Source organism: Primulina tabacum, chromosome 10 (assembly GCF_025594145.1).
Source record: "Primulina tabacum isolate GXHZ01 chromosome 10, ASM2559414v2, whole genome shotgun sequence".
In the NCBI taxonomy this organism is placed as follows: Eukaryota; Viridiplantae; Streptophyta; class Magnoliopsida; order Lamiales; family Gesneriaceae; genus Primulina; species Primulina tabacum.
In genome coordinates this window covers 35772362-35786093 of record NC_134559.1, presented here as the reverse complement: position 1 = coordinate 35786093, position 13732 = coordinate 35772362, and the positions used below count along the sequence as shown (strand labels likewise).

Here is a 13732-nt window from a genome sequence, read left to right as displayed (position 1 = left end):
AAATTTTCGAATATTGCAAATTGACTCCTTAAATTTTTGGAATTTACAAATTTGGTCCCTCAATTTTTGAAAATTAGACTTTTGGTCCTTAAATTTTCGGTAATTGTATTTCGTTCCCCGAACTTTTCGGAAATTCCATTTGAGTCCTTAAACTTTCAGAAATTACAATTTAGCCCCTAGATTTTGGTTAATTGCATTTTGGTCCTCATACTTTCGAAATTTTACATTTTGGTCCTAAATATTCGAGAAAAAGAATTTTTGCCCCAAAAATTTTGAAAATTGCATATTAGACCCTCAAAATTTCGAAACTTGTAATTATGTCCTTGATTATGATTTTTCTCAATTTTTGGCCTTAAAACTTTTATTTGAAATTATTACATCCTTTACAAAAATTAAGGCACAAAAATCAATACCAATTTCTATGGTTACTAAAATCATTCCTTAATTCCATCTAAGGTAAAACATACAACCTAATTTCCTCTAGGTTATCTTTATTCCCAAATCAATTCTAATAACCAATTTAACATTTCATGAAATAAAAGCAATATAAAAATGTTAAATAACTAGGTTACTGGTGATAAGTGTCGTGTCTACCTCCTCTTCAGCATGCTCGGCATGCATAACATAAGCTCTCCCCACAGTAGGTGCTCTCTTCTTTGGGCAATCACCAGCCTTGTGCCCTTCTTCCTTGCATATGAAGCACTTAGTAGTTCTCCACACGCACTGTCCATAATGTAGGAGATTGCACTTCTTGCACGGTGGTCACTCTGCAGGTTTCGGTTGTCCAGGTTGTGGTGGCTTTGGTGGTCCTGGCTTCTTTGCTTGACCTTGGGGCTTTGGTAGCCCTTGAGCCCAAGTAAGTGTAGCAAGATTAATACAATGCTCAGCTCCTTCCCACCATAAAGAATCATCATCCCTAAACATGTAAGTCGCAAACCTCACACGATCAGAATCCAACATATTCAAGTAGCGAAAATGCACCTCAAGTGCTCGAATCCATGCCTCCGCAGCAAACGGTTCGGTGGTGCCAGAAAATTCCTTCGGCACTAGCCTCCAGAACAGATCATAAATATCATGATGTGGCCTAGGAGCCTACTATATCTGCTGCTCGAAGAAACGAGCCATACCCTCCAATGCACAAGTAGCAGCATCCTCATTAGGAGGTGGGGGTGCATTAACATGACGATCCTCAGTAGTCTCTGTGTGCCTATCAATAATAGGTGCGCATCTAGGAGGTATTATATCTTAACGTTTTCCAAATTCTAACGTAACCAACATGAATTTAAATCTAAGCTTTCTAATCATGCGACATATCCTAATTCATTTTAGCAATTTTAAGAATAACATATATTCTCATTAAGCAATTAAACATGTGACATAAATATATAATTAATGTAATCATGTTGGTATCAATATAAAAATCATATAAAGAATGTAAACTTACAAATTTGAGGCTGGACGACTGAGCTTCTCGGCACTGACGGTGACACAACCCTTTACAGGAACATTGCTCTGATACAAACTGAAACGTCCACTACTCGTTTTCTTAAAAAGTACTAGAAATTTTTAATTTTTTCTAACATCTTAAGAATAGGCCGATGCATATTAATCCATATATAACATTTTGCACAATTTTAAAAAACAAACATCCAACAATATATGAAAATCACCGGAAATCGTTAGAAACATAAAAATGTCAATCATTTGCATATCCTAACTTAGGAAAAATTGTTAAAACTAATAACCTCTCAAAACCAGTCAAAATCATAATGAAAGTCATAAACATATCTTTAACATAATCTTAAAAATCATAAATCATGAACTAGTCTAGTGAGGAAAACTACCACTGATCCTTGGCTTATGTGCACCTTTAGTCCAGTCAGATCAACCATCAAGACCCCCATTATCATTATTATCATAATCACCTGCATCAATCACACCTATTGAGTCTAAAGACTCAGCAAACCATAATCTTGATAACAAGTACTACATATACAGATCAAATGCAACAGTGAAAATACTTTTATGTAAAATAACATTTTCATAATAATGCATAAACTTTAAACATAAACATTTTCATATCATCATAAACATATTCGTATTTATCATATTCATGTTAATATTCCTCATATTCATATACATATTCAATTTCCTTTCGTTGAATTCAGATCGTTAATTTTGACTTTCGTATTCGTATTGGGGCGATGGATCCATCTACATGTAACCACAGTACTGGGCGGCGGGAACATCAACGACACTCTCACCCGTCAACTTAGCCTTGGCCTTACGTATTAACATATCATCGTATCATCATATTAGTCACAATTACTTCACTTCTTTCAACATTTCGTATTTTCATAACTTATAAAAAATAAACATGCATATATCGTTTTTTCTTTTAAATCAAGCATGCAACATGTCTTTTAACGTTAACGTTTCATCATAAAATTCCATAAACATTCAAAATAATCATGTTAGTATATAAAACAGCATTCAGGACACTGCCATGACATGTACTATTTTTTGGGTGTAAAATTACCGTTTTACCCTAGACGTAAAATTTCACGATTTTGACATTTTCTTAATTCCGCAGAATCTAGAATATCCCAAAATATTATTTAAGCTTACATTAATTTTCTCATATTTTTATTTGTCTTAAATCGATGGCTTTTTACTTATTCTTTAATTATAACATATTAGTGCGTTTTAATCTCAAATTAAATCAAACTTTAATAAAAAATTTCCAAACTTAAAACTTAAACTTCTAATACTTAATTTGCCATCGTTAACCATGATTCGACCCCTGTTGAACCACATTTCAAACTTTAGCCCATTAAGAAAATGTTAGGATCTGTTGATAGGTTGAAATGTGTTTAGAAGGAGGGTTGAATAAACATTCACGATTTTTGAATCTTTTCGAATGAAGTGTCAGTTCTGCGACAAACTGAAACTAAGAATCTAGTCAGTCTATGACAATCAGTTTAACTGATAACAGTTGCGGAAATAAACTGACTGAAAGATAGAATAAATAAGTGAAATAATAACACGAGGATTAATGGATGTTCGGAGAATGAAATAACTCCTACGTCACCCCTTCTATCACAAGGATAAGATATGTACTAAAAGCCTTTGATCGATATAAAGATTGTACAGGCTCACTTCAGTTTGGACTTAACACTGCCAAAACTTAAACTCTTAGTTTACTAAATAACTCACAGTTCTTCCACTGAACTTAGCACAACTGATCTAGATAAGATCGAATAAAAATAAAACTATTTGGTCTTGTAAGCTCGAAAGGTAGCCTCAAATACTACAAATAAATCATATAAGTGTGAGCCTTTGATCTTTGAATAAGAGCTATGCATTCAGCAGGGTAACAGTAAGCTTGAGAATAGATAAATCGATTGGTTATCGCACAAATGCTCTTCTCACCTATTTATAGACTTCTCTTCAATGATAACATTAAATATAATTTGAATCATTATATCCATTGATTGCCACGTCAATATACTTTTGACAATCGTACATTGTAAGCTCTGAAATGCGGCGTTCGACTATGATTTGCAGTCTGCTTTGTACTGCTGTCGGTTGAATGTCATTTTCAACTGATGACGTGTACAGCTGAATGATCAGCTGATAAGTAAACACTGGTAAACTCTCAACTGAATATATCAACTGATCAGTTAGTTGTCTTTGATAGTTCAGTTCATCTGGTTTCAGTTTCCTTTGATAAACTGCACATTAATTTTAATGTTAGGCAACTTGTCAGTTCTTGATCAGTTAGTCCAATAAATTTAAACACATAGTTTTTCAAACAATCGAAATTAAGTTTTCAACAATTTCTCCCTTTTTGGTGTTTGACAAAACTTGTAAAGTATGAACTGATCAACTGAACTTAATTCACTTTAGATAAAATAATTCTTCTAATGTACAGATTCGTAAAAAGAAAGAAAATCGGGAACTAATATATGTACAGATTCGTACAAAGAATAAAGAATCTTCAACCATTAATTGAAGTCAGTTGATCTCCATATCTTCTTCTTCCCTTTGTTCCCTTTGTTTTCTTCTGTTTCTCTAATTTCCCCCTTTTTGTCAAGCACATCCACTTTCTTTGATAATATTCGAACATCTGTTGCAATATTGATACGGTGTTCATCACAATTTTCTGCAACATATCATTTTTTTTAGTGACTATATTCTCCAGAAAGTCAAAGCGTCTGCCGACTAATGCTTGAGTTTGGAAATGGGATTCAGTCGACAGCCTATCTTTCTTGATTTCTTCCATCTGGAGAAATAGAGAAGCCACACTCTGATTGGGTTGATTCAGTCTGTCCGAGGTAAACTCATTGTTCGAGTTGAGCTTCAAAGTTTGTGCAAGCTGAGTTGATTGAATTGCAGAAATAGAATTCATCATACTGACGAGGTTGGACTGAACAGTTTTAAGTTCTTCAAATAGGGCATCAATGTCTGAAATACCAGGAGACATGGATCTGGAAGTTTCTAGAATCTGTTCCCTTTCCTGCTGAGTAAATACAATCATTTCACCATCAAGTTGGTTCTGTTTCATGCGCCACTATTTCTGAAATATTTTCAGTTGTAAGTTCTTGGGGAGGAGAAGAGATAGTTGGAAGAACAGAAGTAGTAGAAGGTTCTTCAGTTGATTGAATAACCGGTTCTTCGGTTTGTTGATGAACTGGTTCTTCAGCTAGCACTTCTTCAGTTGAGAATGAGTGCAACTGAGCCTCTTCAGTTGGTTCCAAAACTGCCTGTTCAGTCACAACTTGGGACTGAACTGACTCTTCAGTTTCTTCAAAAATTGCCTTCTCGGTTTATTCTTCAAAACTTACAGCTTGATCAGCTGGTTTATCAACAATAATATGATCAGCTTGCTCTTCAGTAACAGTTGGATGGTCTGCTGGTTCCTCAGATATAACAACATCTTCAACTGATCTAGATGTTTCTAGATGAATATCAGAAGTTACTGATTTGATGACCTCATAAAGATTGGCCAGTGATAATTCAGCTTCAGAATAAGGCGTTGGATCAGCAGTTAAAGATGGATGTGTAGAAGATGATGATGGTTGAGCAACTGATGTGAAAGGTTCAGTTGCCTGTTGAGTAGTTTCAGCAATTGTATCCTTGGATGGCTCTTGAACTAACTGTTCAGCTGGCTCTTCTTCTGTTGATAAATCTTGGGAGCCGCTGGAATGATCAGTTCTTGATCCATTTCCCAGTTTTTGATCTCTATTTGCAATGCCAAAAGATCCGAGTCAAGTTGATTATGCACAGCTGTATCATTGAATGCAGTTGGACTTGTAGGATCAAAATTCAGTCGTAGTTCAACAACTATCTTTTGTAGCTTCTAAGCTCTTAGTTGATTGAAAAAGTAATTCTTTCGCTCTAGAGCCTGACAAATTGTAGAAGCCTTGACTACCCTCAGAACAGCAGTCTCCAGATCAATAAATTTCTTCAGTTTAGACTTCTTTTGAAGCTGTTTAGCAAAGACTTCAGTTCTGAACTTCACCCATTCATTGTAGGCTTTGAGCTTGTTCGCTGCAAATTCATTGATTTCTTGCCAAATAAGATCAATGTAAGTTTGGATGGCATTGGTTGGCCTTGACTCTTCTTGCAATTTGCCTTTGACTTTAGAGTCAGTAAGGACATGAGGAATGCTCAACTCCAGCAAGCTTCTGGAGTGACTTTCTTTTTCTGTAGAATGGTAGATAGAGGCAATTGATCTCCAACTACCTAAGCGGATTTCTCGAGGAAACGAAAGCTTAACAGAAGCGTTAAATCGCAAATTAGAGGGTCATAGAGAAGGAATTCGGGTAAAATCTCGTCAGCTCATTGCGTAGTTATGAGTTTCGTCCGTTTGCCCATTTACAATCAAATTAGCCTACAATTTTGTCCAAATCTGGCAGTGCCCGAGCTACTTTCATTTTACATGTCTTATCTGGTCCCGATCAAGATTCAGATGAATTGAACCGAAAATCGTCTGTCAACAAGTAATCAAAAATAGAAAAACACGAAAAGGGGTGCAACACGAGGACTTCCCAAGGGGTCACCCATCCTAGTACTGCTCTCGCCCAAGCACGCTCAACTTCGGAGTTCTGATGGGATCCGGTGCATTAGTGCTGGTATGATCGCACCGAACAAGAGTGGTATGTTTATTCTTATATCCCTCGAGTACGTGTGGAGCGGGCGGCGATGGACAACACGCGGCACTGCTCTCGCCCAATCATAACCATGAAGTTAAGCGTTCTGGCGCGATGGCAGAGCTAGGATGGGTGACCTCCCTGGAAAGACCTCGTTTTGTGATCGGTTACGTAAATTATGGTTAAGAAAGTCGAAATAATTGTTTTTAATGAGTTAACTGTCTCCGAAGTAATCTGCGTCATACCCTTCCGCACAGAACCAGCTCACGACAACAAAAATCGATAAATGTTCCAAGAAAATAGAAAAAAAATAAGAAGAAGGAAATAACGAATGTAAAGCTATTATTATACCTCGGATACGATAAAATGGAACCGGAATCGAATTTCGAACTTCCTAAGCGGATTTCTCGAGGAAACGAAAGCTTAACAGAAGCGTTAAATCGCAAATTAGAGGGTCTTATAGAAGGAATTCGGCTAAAATCTCGTCAACTCATTGCGTAGTAATGAGTCTCGTCTGTTTGCCCGTTTACAATCAAATTAGCCTACAATTTTGTCCAAATCCGGCAGTGCCCGGGCTACTTTCATTTCACATGTCTTATCTGGTCCCGATCGAGATTCAGATGATTTGAGCCGAAAATCGTCTGTCAACAAGTAATCAAAAATGAAAAACACTAAAAAAGGAGCAACACGAGGACTTCCCAGAGGGTCACCCATCCTAGTACTGCTCTCCCCCAAGCACGCTTAACTTCGGAGTTCTGGTGGGATCCGGTGCATTAGTGCTGGTATGATCGCACCCGACATTGAGTGGGATGTTTATTCTTATATCCCTCGAGTACGTGTGGAGCGGGCGGCGATGGACAACATGCGGCACTGCTCTCGCCCAATCATAAACACGAAGTTAAGCATTCTGGCGCGATGGCAGAGCTAGGATGGGTGACCTCCCTGGGAAGACCTCGTGTCGCGATCGTTTACGTAAATTATGGATAAAACAGTCTAAATAATTGTTTTTAATTAGTTAACCGTCTCCGGAGTAATCTGCGTTATACCCTTCCGCACAGAACCGGCTGACGACAACAAAAATCGATAAATGTTCCCAGAAAATAGAATAAAAATAAGAAGAAGGAAATAACGAATGTAAAGCTATTATTAAGTCTGGGATACGATAAAATGGAACCGAAATCGAATTTCGAACTTCCTAAGCGGATTTCTCGAGGAAACGAAAGCTTAACAGAAGCGGTAAATCGCAAATTAGAGGGTCTTAGAGAAGGAATTCGGTTAAAACCTCGTCAGCTCATTGCGTAGTAATGAGTCTCGTCCGTTTGCCCGTTTACAATCAAATTAGCCTACAATTTTGTCCAAATCCGGCAGTGCCCGAGCTACTTTCATTTCACATGTCTTATCTGGTCCCGATCGAGATTCAGATGATTTGAGCCGAAAATCGTCTGTCACCAAGTAATCAAAAATAGAAAAACACGAAAAAAGGTGCAAAACGAGGAATTCCCAGGGGGTGACCCATCCTAGTACTGCTCTAGTCCAAGCACGCTTAACTTCGGAGTTCTGATGGAATCCGGTGCATTAGTGCTGGTATGATCGCACCCGACATTGAGTGGGATGTTTATTCTTATATCCCTCGAGTACGTGTGGAGCGGGCGGCGATGGACAACACGCGGCACTGCTCTCGCCCAATCATAACCATGAAGTTAAGCGTTCTAGCGCGATGGTAGATCTAGGATGGGTGACCTCCCTGGGAAGACCTCGTGTCGCGACCGGTTGCGTAAATTATGGTTAAAACAGTCGAAATAATTGTTTTTAATGAGTTAACCGTCTCCGGAGTAATCTGCGTCATATCCTTCCGCACAGAACCGGCTCACGACAACAAAAATCGATAAATGTTCCCAGAAAATAGAAAAAAAATTATGAAGAAGGAAATAACGAATGTAAAGCTATTATTATGCCTGGGATACGATAAAATGGAACCGGAATCGGATTTCGAACTTCCTAAGCGGATTTCTCGAAGAAACGAAAGCTTAACAGAAGCGGTAAATCGCAAATTAGAGGGTCTTAGAGAGGAATTCGGCTAAAATCTCGTCAGCTCATTGCGTAGTAATGTGTCTAAACCGTTTGCCCGTTTACAATCAAATTAGCCTACAATTTTGTCCAAATCCGGAAGTGCCCGAGCTACTTTCATTTCACATGTCTTATCTGGTCCCGATCGAGATTCAGATTATTTGAGCCGAAAATCGTCTGTCAACAAGTAATCAAAAATAGAAAAACACGAAAAGGTGTGCAACACAAGGACATCCCAGGGGGTCACCCATCCAAGTACTGCTCTCGCACAAGCACGCTTAACTTCGGAGTTCTGATGGGATCCGGTGCATTAGTGCTGGTATGATCGCACCTGACATTGAGTGGGATGTTTATTCTTATATCCCTCGAGTACGTGTGGAGCGGGCGACGATGGACAACACGCGGCACTGCTCTCGCCCAATCATAACCATGAAGTTAAGCGTTCTAGCTCGATGGCAGAGCTAGGATGGGTGACCTCCCTGGGAAGACCTCGTGTCGCGATCGTTTACGTAAATTATGGATAAAACAGTCGAAATAATTGTTTTTAATGAGTTAACCGCCTCCGGAGTAATCTGCGTCATACCCTTCCGCACAGAACCGGCTCACGACAACAAAAATCGATAAATGTTTCCAGAAAATAGAAAAAAAAATAAGAAGAAGGAAATAACGAATGTAAAGCTATTATTATGCCTGGGATACGATAAAATGGAACCGGAATCGAATTTCGAACTTCCTAAGCGGATTTCTTGAGGAAACGAAAGCTTAACAGAAGCGGTAAATCGCAAATTAGAGGGTCTTAGAGAGGAATTCGGCTAAAATCTCGTCAGCTCATTGCGTAGTAATGTGTCTAGTCCGTTTGCCCGTTTACAATCAAATTAGCCTACAATTTTGTCCAAATCCGGCAGTGCCCGAGCTACTTTCATTTCACATGTCTTATCTGGTCCCGATCGAGATTCAGATTATTTGAGCCGAAAATCGTCTGTCAACAAGTAATCAAAAATAGAAAAACACGAAAAGGTGTGCAACACGAGGACATCCCAGGGGGACACCCATCCAAGTACTGCTCTCGCACAAGCACGCTTAACTTCGGAGTTCTGATGGGATCCGGTGCATTAGTGCTGGTATGATCGCACCCAACATTGAGTGGGATGTTTATTCTTATATCCCTCGAGTACGTGTGGAGTGGGCGGCGATGGTCAACACGCGGCACTGCTCTCGCCCAATCATAACCATGAAGTTAAGCGTTCTGGCGCAATGACAGAGGTAGGATGGGTGACCTCCCTGGGAAGACCTCGTGTCGCGACCGTTTACGTAAATTATGGATAAAACAGTCGAAATAATTGTTTTTAATGAGTTAACCGTCTCCGGAGTAATCTGCGTCATACCCTTTCGCACAGAACCGGCTCACGACAACAAAAATCGATAAATGTTCCCAGAAAATAGAAAAAAAAATAAGAAGAAGAAAATAACGAATGTAAAGCTATTATTATGCTTGGGATACGATAAAATGGAACCCGAATCGATTTTCGAACTTCCTAAGCGGATTTCTCGAGGAAACGAAAGCTTAACAGAAGCGTTAAATCGCAAATTAGAGGGTCATAGAGAAGAAATTCGGGTAAAATCTCGTCAGCTCATTGCGTAGTTATGAGTCTCGTCCGTTTGCCCGTTTACAATCAAATTAGCCTACAATTTTGTCCAAATCTGGCAGTGCCCGAGCTCCTTTCATTTCACATGTCTTATCTGGTCCCGATCGAGATTCAGATGATTTGAGCCGAAAATCGTCTGTCAACAAGTAATCAAAAATAGAAAAACACGAAAAGGGGTGCAACACAAGGACTTCCCAAGGGGTCACCCATCCTAGTACTGCTCTCGCCCAAGCACGCTTAACTTCGGAGTTCTGATGGGTTCCGATGCATTATTGCTGGTATGATCGCACTGAACAAGAGTGGGATGTTTATTCTTATATCCCTCGAGTACGTGTGGAGCGGGCGGCGATGGACAACACGCGGCACTGCTCTCGCCCAATCATAACCATGAAGTTAAGCGTTCTGGCGCGATGGCAGAGCTAGGATGGGTGACCTCCCTGGAAAGACCTCGTTTTGCAATCGGTTAGGTAAATTATGGTTAAAAAAGTCGAAATAATTGTTTTTAATGAGTTAACCGTCTCCGAAGTAATCTGCGTCATACCCTTCCGCACAGAACCGGCTCACGACAACAAAAATCGATAAATGTTCCCAGAAAATAGAAAAAAAATAAGAAGAAGGAAATAACGAATGTAAAGCTATTATTATGCCTGGGATACGATAAAATGGAACCAGAATCGAATTTAGAACTTCCTAAGCGGATTTCTCGAGGAAATGAAAGCTTAACAGAAGCGTTAAATCGCAAATTAGAGGGTTTTATAGAAGGAATTCGGCTAAAATCTCGTCAACTCATTGCGTAGTAATGAGTCTCGTCTGTTTGCCCGTTTACAATCAAATTAGCCTACAATTTTGTCCAAATCCGGCAGTGCCAGGGCTACTTTCATTTCACATGTCTTATCTGGTCCCGATTGAGATTCAGATGATTTGAGCCGAAAATCGTCTGTCAACAAGTAATCAAAAATGAAAAACACTAAAAAAGGAGCAACACGAGGACTTCCCAGGGGGTCACCCATCCTAGTACTGCTCTCGCCCAAGCACGCTTAACTCCGGAGTTCTGATGGGATCCGGTGCATTAGTGCTGGTATGATCGCACCCGACATTGAGTGGGATGTTTATTCTTATATCCCTCGAGTACGTGTGGAGCGGGCGGCGATGGACAACATGCGGCACTGCTCTCGCCCAATCATAACCACGAAGTTAAGCATTCTGGCGCGATGGCAGAGCTAGGATGGGTGACCTCCCTGGGAAGACCTCGTGTCGCGATCGTTTACGTAAATTATGGATAAAACAGTCTAAATAGTTGTTTTTAATTAGTTAACCGTCTCCGGAGTAATCTGCGTTATACCCTTCCGCACAGAACCGGCTGACGACAACAAAAATCGATAAATGTTCCCAGAAAATAGAAAAAAAATAAGAAGAAGGAAATAACGAATGTAAAGCTATTATTAAGTCTGGGATACGATAAAATGGAACCGAAATCGAATTTCGAACTTCCTAAGCGGATTTCTCGAGGAAACGAAAGCTTAACAGAAGCGGTAAATCGCAAATTAGAGGGTCTTAGAGAAGGAATTCGGCTAAAATCTCGTCAGCTCATTGCATAGTAATGAGTCTCGTCCGTTTGCCCGTTTACAATCAAATTAGCCTAGAATTTTGTCCAAATCCGGCAGTGCCCGAGCTACTTTCATTTCACATGTCTTATCTGGTCCCGATCGAGATTCAGATTATTTGAGCCGAAAATCGTCTGTCAACAAGTAATCAAAAATAGAAAAACACGAAAAGGTGTGCAACACGAGGACATCCCAGGGGGTCACCCATCCTAGTACTGCTCTCGCCCAAGCACGCTTAACTTCGGAGTTCTGATGGGATCCGGTGCATTAGTGCTGGTATGATCGCACCCAACATTGAGTGGGATGTTTATTCTTATATCCCTCGAGTACGTGTGGACCGGGCGGCGATGGACAACACGCGGCACTGCTCTCGCCCAATCATAACCATGAAGTTAAGCGTTCTAGCGCGATGGCAGAGCTAGGATGGGTGACCTCCCTGGGAAGACCTCGTGTCGCGATCGTTTACGTAAATTATGGATAAAACAGTCGAAATAATTGTTTTTAATGAGTTAACCGTCTCCGGAGTAATCTGCGTCATACCCTTCCGCACAGAACCGGCTCATGACAACAAAAATCGATAAATGTTCACAGAAAATAGAAAAAAAATAAGAAGAAGGAAATAACGAATGTAAAGCTATTATTATGCCTGGGATACGATAAAATGGAACCGGAATCGAATTTCGAACTTCCTAAGCGGATTTCTCGAGGAAACGAAAGCTTAACAGAAGCGTTAAATCGCAAATTAGAGGGTCTTATAGAAGGAATTCGGCTAAAATCTCGTCAACTCATTGCGTAGTAATGAGTCTCGTCTGTTTGCCCGTTTACAATCAAATTAGCCTACAATTTTGTCCAAATCCGGCAGTGCGCGGGCTACTTTCATTTCACATGTCTTATCTGGTCCCGATCGAGATTCAGATGATTTGAGCCGAAAATCGTCTGTCACCAAGTAATCAAAAATAGAAAAAACACGAAAAAAGGTGCAAAACGAGGACTTCCCAGGGGGTGACCCATCCTAGTACTGCTCTAGTCCAAGCACGCTTAACTTCGGAGTTCTAATGGAATCCGGTGCATTAGTGCTGGTATGATCGCACCCCACATTGAGTGGGATGTTTATTCTTATATCCCTCGAGTACGTGTGGAGCGGGCGGCGATGGACAACACGCGGCACTGCTCTCGCCCAATCATAACCATGAAGTTAAGCGTTCTGGCGCGATGGTTGAGTTAGGATGGGTGACCTCCCTAGGAAGACCTCGTGTCGCGACCGGTTACGTAAATTATGGTTAAAACAGTCGAAATAATTGTTTTTAATGAGTTTACCGTCTCCGGAGTAATCTGCGTCATACCCTTCCGCACAGAACCGGCTCACGACAACAAAAATCGATAAATGTTCCCAGAAAATAGAAAAAAAATTATGAAGAAGGAAATAACAAATGTAAAGCTATTATTATGCCTGGGATACGATAAAATGGAACCGAAATCGAATTTCGAACTTCCTAAGCGGATTTCTCGAGGAAACGAAAGCTTAACAGAAGCGGTAAATCGCAAATTAGAGGGTCTTAGAGAAGGAATTCGGTTAAAACCTCGTCAGCTCATTGCGTAGTAATGAGTCTCGTCCGTTTGCCCGTTTACAATCAAATTAGCCTACAATTTTGTCCAAATCCGGCAGTGCCCGAGCTACTTTCATTTCACATGTCTTATCTGGTCCCGATCGAGATTCAGATGATTTGAGCCGAAAATCGTCTGTCACCAAGTAATCAAAAATAGAAAAACACGAAAAAAGGTGCAAAACGAGGAATTCCCAGGGGGTGACCCATCCTAGTACTGCTCTAGTCCAAGCACGCTTAACTTCGGAGTTCTGATGGAATCCGGTGCATTAGTGCTGGTATGATCGCACCCGACATTGAGTGGGATGTTTATTCTTATATCCCTCGAGTACGTGTGGAGCGGGCGGCGATGGACAACACGCGGCACTGCTCTCGCCCAATCATAACCATGAAGTTAAGCGTTCTAGCGCGATGGTAGATCTAGGATGGGTGACCTCCCTGGGAAGACCTCGTGTCGCGACCGGTTGCGTAAATTATGGTTAAAACAGTCGAAATAATTTTTTTTAATGAGTTAACCGTCTCCGGAGTAATCTGCGTCATACCCTTCCGCACAGAACCGGCTCACGACAACAAAAATCGATAAATGTTCCCAGAAAATAGAAAAAAAATTATGAAGAAGGAAATAACGAATGTAAAGCTATTATTATGCCTGGGAT

At 40.2% G+C, this 13732-nt stretch overlaps 10 non-coding genes across 10 annotated transcripts; all 10 read right to left on the bottom strand.

Moving 5' to 3' along the window:
* Positions 1-6032: 6032 nt before the first annotated feature.
* LOC142514022 (5S ribosomal RNA) lies at positions 6033-6151 on the bottom strand. The gene has a single exon (XR_012809937.1). It is a non-coding gene; the product is annotated as a 5S ribosomal RNA (ribosomal RNA).
* Positions 6152-6832: 681 nt separating this feature from the next.
* On the bottom strand, positions 6833-6951 carry LOC142517498 (5S ribosomal RNA). The gene has a single exon (XR_012813242.1). It is a non-coding gene; the product is annotated as a 5S ribosomal RNA (ribosomal RNA).
* A 683-nt stretch (positions 6952-7634) lies between these two features.
* LOC142506390 (5S ribosomal RNA) lies at positions 7635-7753 on the bottom strand. The gene has a single exon (XR_012804684.1). It is a non-coding gene; the product is annotated as a 5S ribosomal RNA (ribosomal RNA).
* A 683-nt stretch (positions 7754-8436) lies between these two features.
* Positions 8437-8555, bottom strand: LOC142507018 (5S ribosomal RNA). The gene has a single exon (XR_012805286.1). It is a non-coding gene; the product is annotated as a 5S ribosomal RNA (ribosomal RNA).
* A 683-nt stretch (positions 8556-9238) lies between these two features.
* LOC142517252 (5S ribosomal RNA) lies at positions 9239-9357 on the bottom strand. Its single transcript, XR_012813007.1, has one exon. It is a non-coding gene; the product is annotated as a 5S ribosomal RNA (ribosomal RNA).
* Positions 9358-10041: 684 nt separating this feature from the next.
* LOC142507367 (5S ribosomal RNA) lies at positions 10042-10160 on the bottom strand. The gene has a single exon (XR_012805627.1). It is a non-coding gene; the product is annotated as a 5S ribosomal RNA (ribosomal RNA).
* A 681-nt stretch (positions 10161-10841) lies between these two features.
* Positions 10842-10960, bottom strand: LOC142513642 (5S ribosomal RNA). The gene has a single exon (XR_012809578.1). It is a non-coding gene; the product is annotated as a 5S ribosomal RNA (ribosomal RNA).
* Positions 10961-11643: 683 nt separating this feature from the next.
* LOC142513595 (5S ribosomal RNA) lies at positions 11644-11762 on the bottom strand. The gene has a single exon (XR_012809534.1). It is a non-coding gene; the product is annotated as a 5S ribosomal RNA (ribosomal RNA).
* A 684-nt stretch (positions 11763-12446) lies between these two features.
* On the bottom strand, positions 12447-12565 carry LOC142506771 (5S ribosomal RNA). Its single transcript, XR_012805051.1, has one exon. It is a non-coding gene; the product is annotated as a 5S ribosomal RNA (ribosomal RNA).
* Positions 12566-13249: 684 nt separating this feature from the next.
* LOC142506389 (5S ribosomal RNA) lies at positions 13250-13368 on the bottom strand. Its single transcript, XR_012804683.1, has one exon. It is a non-coding gene; the product is annotated as a 5S ribosomal RNA (ribosomal RNA).
* Positions 13369-13732: the final 364 nt, after the last annotated feature.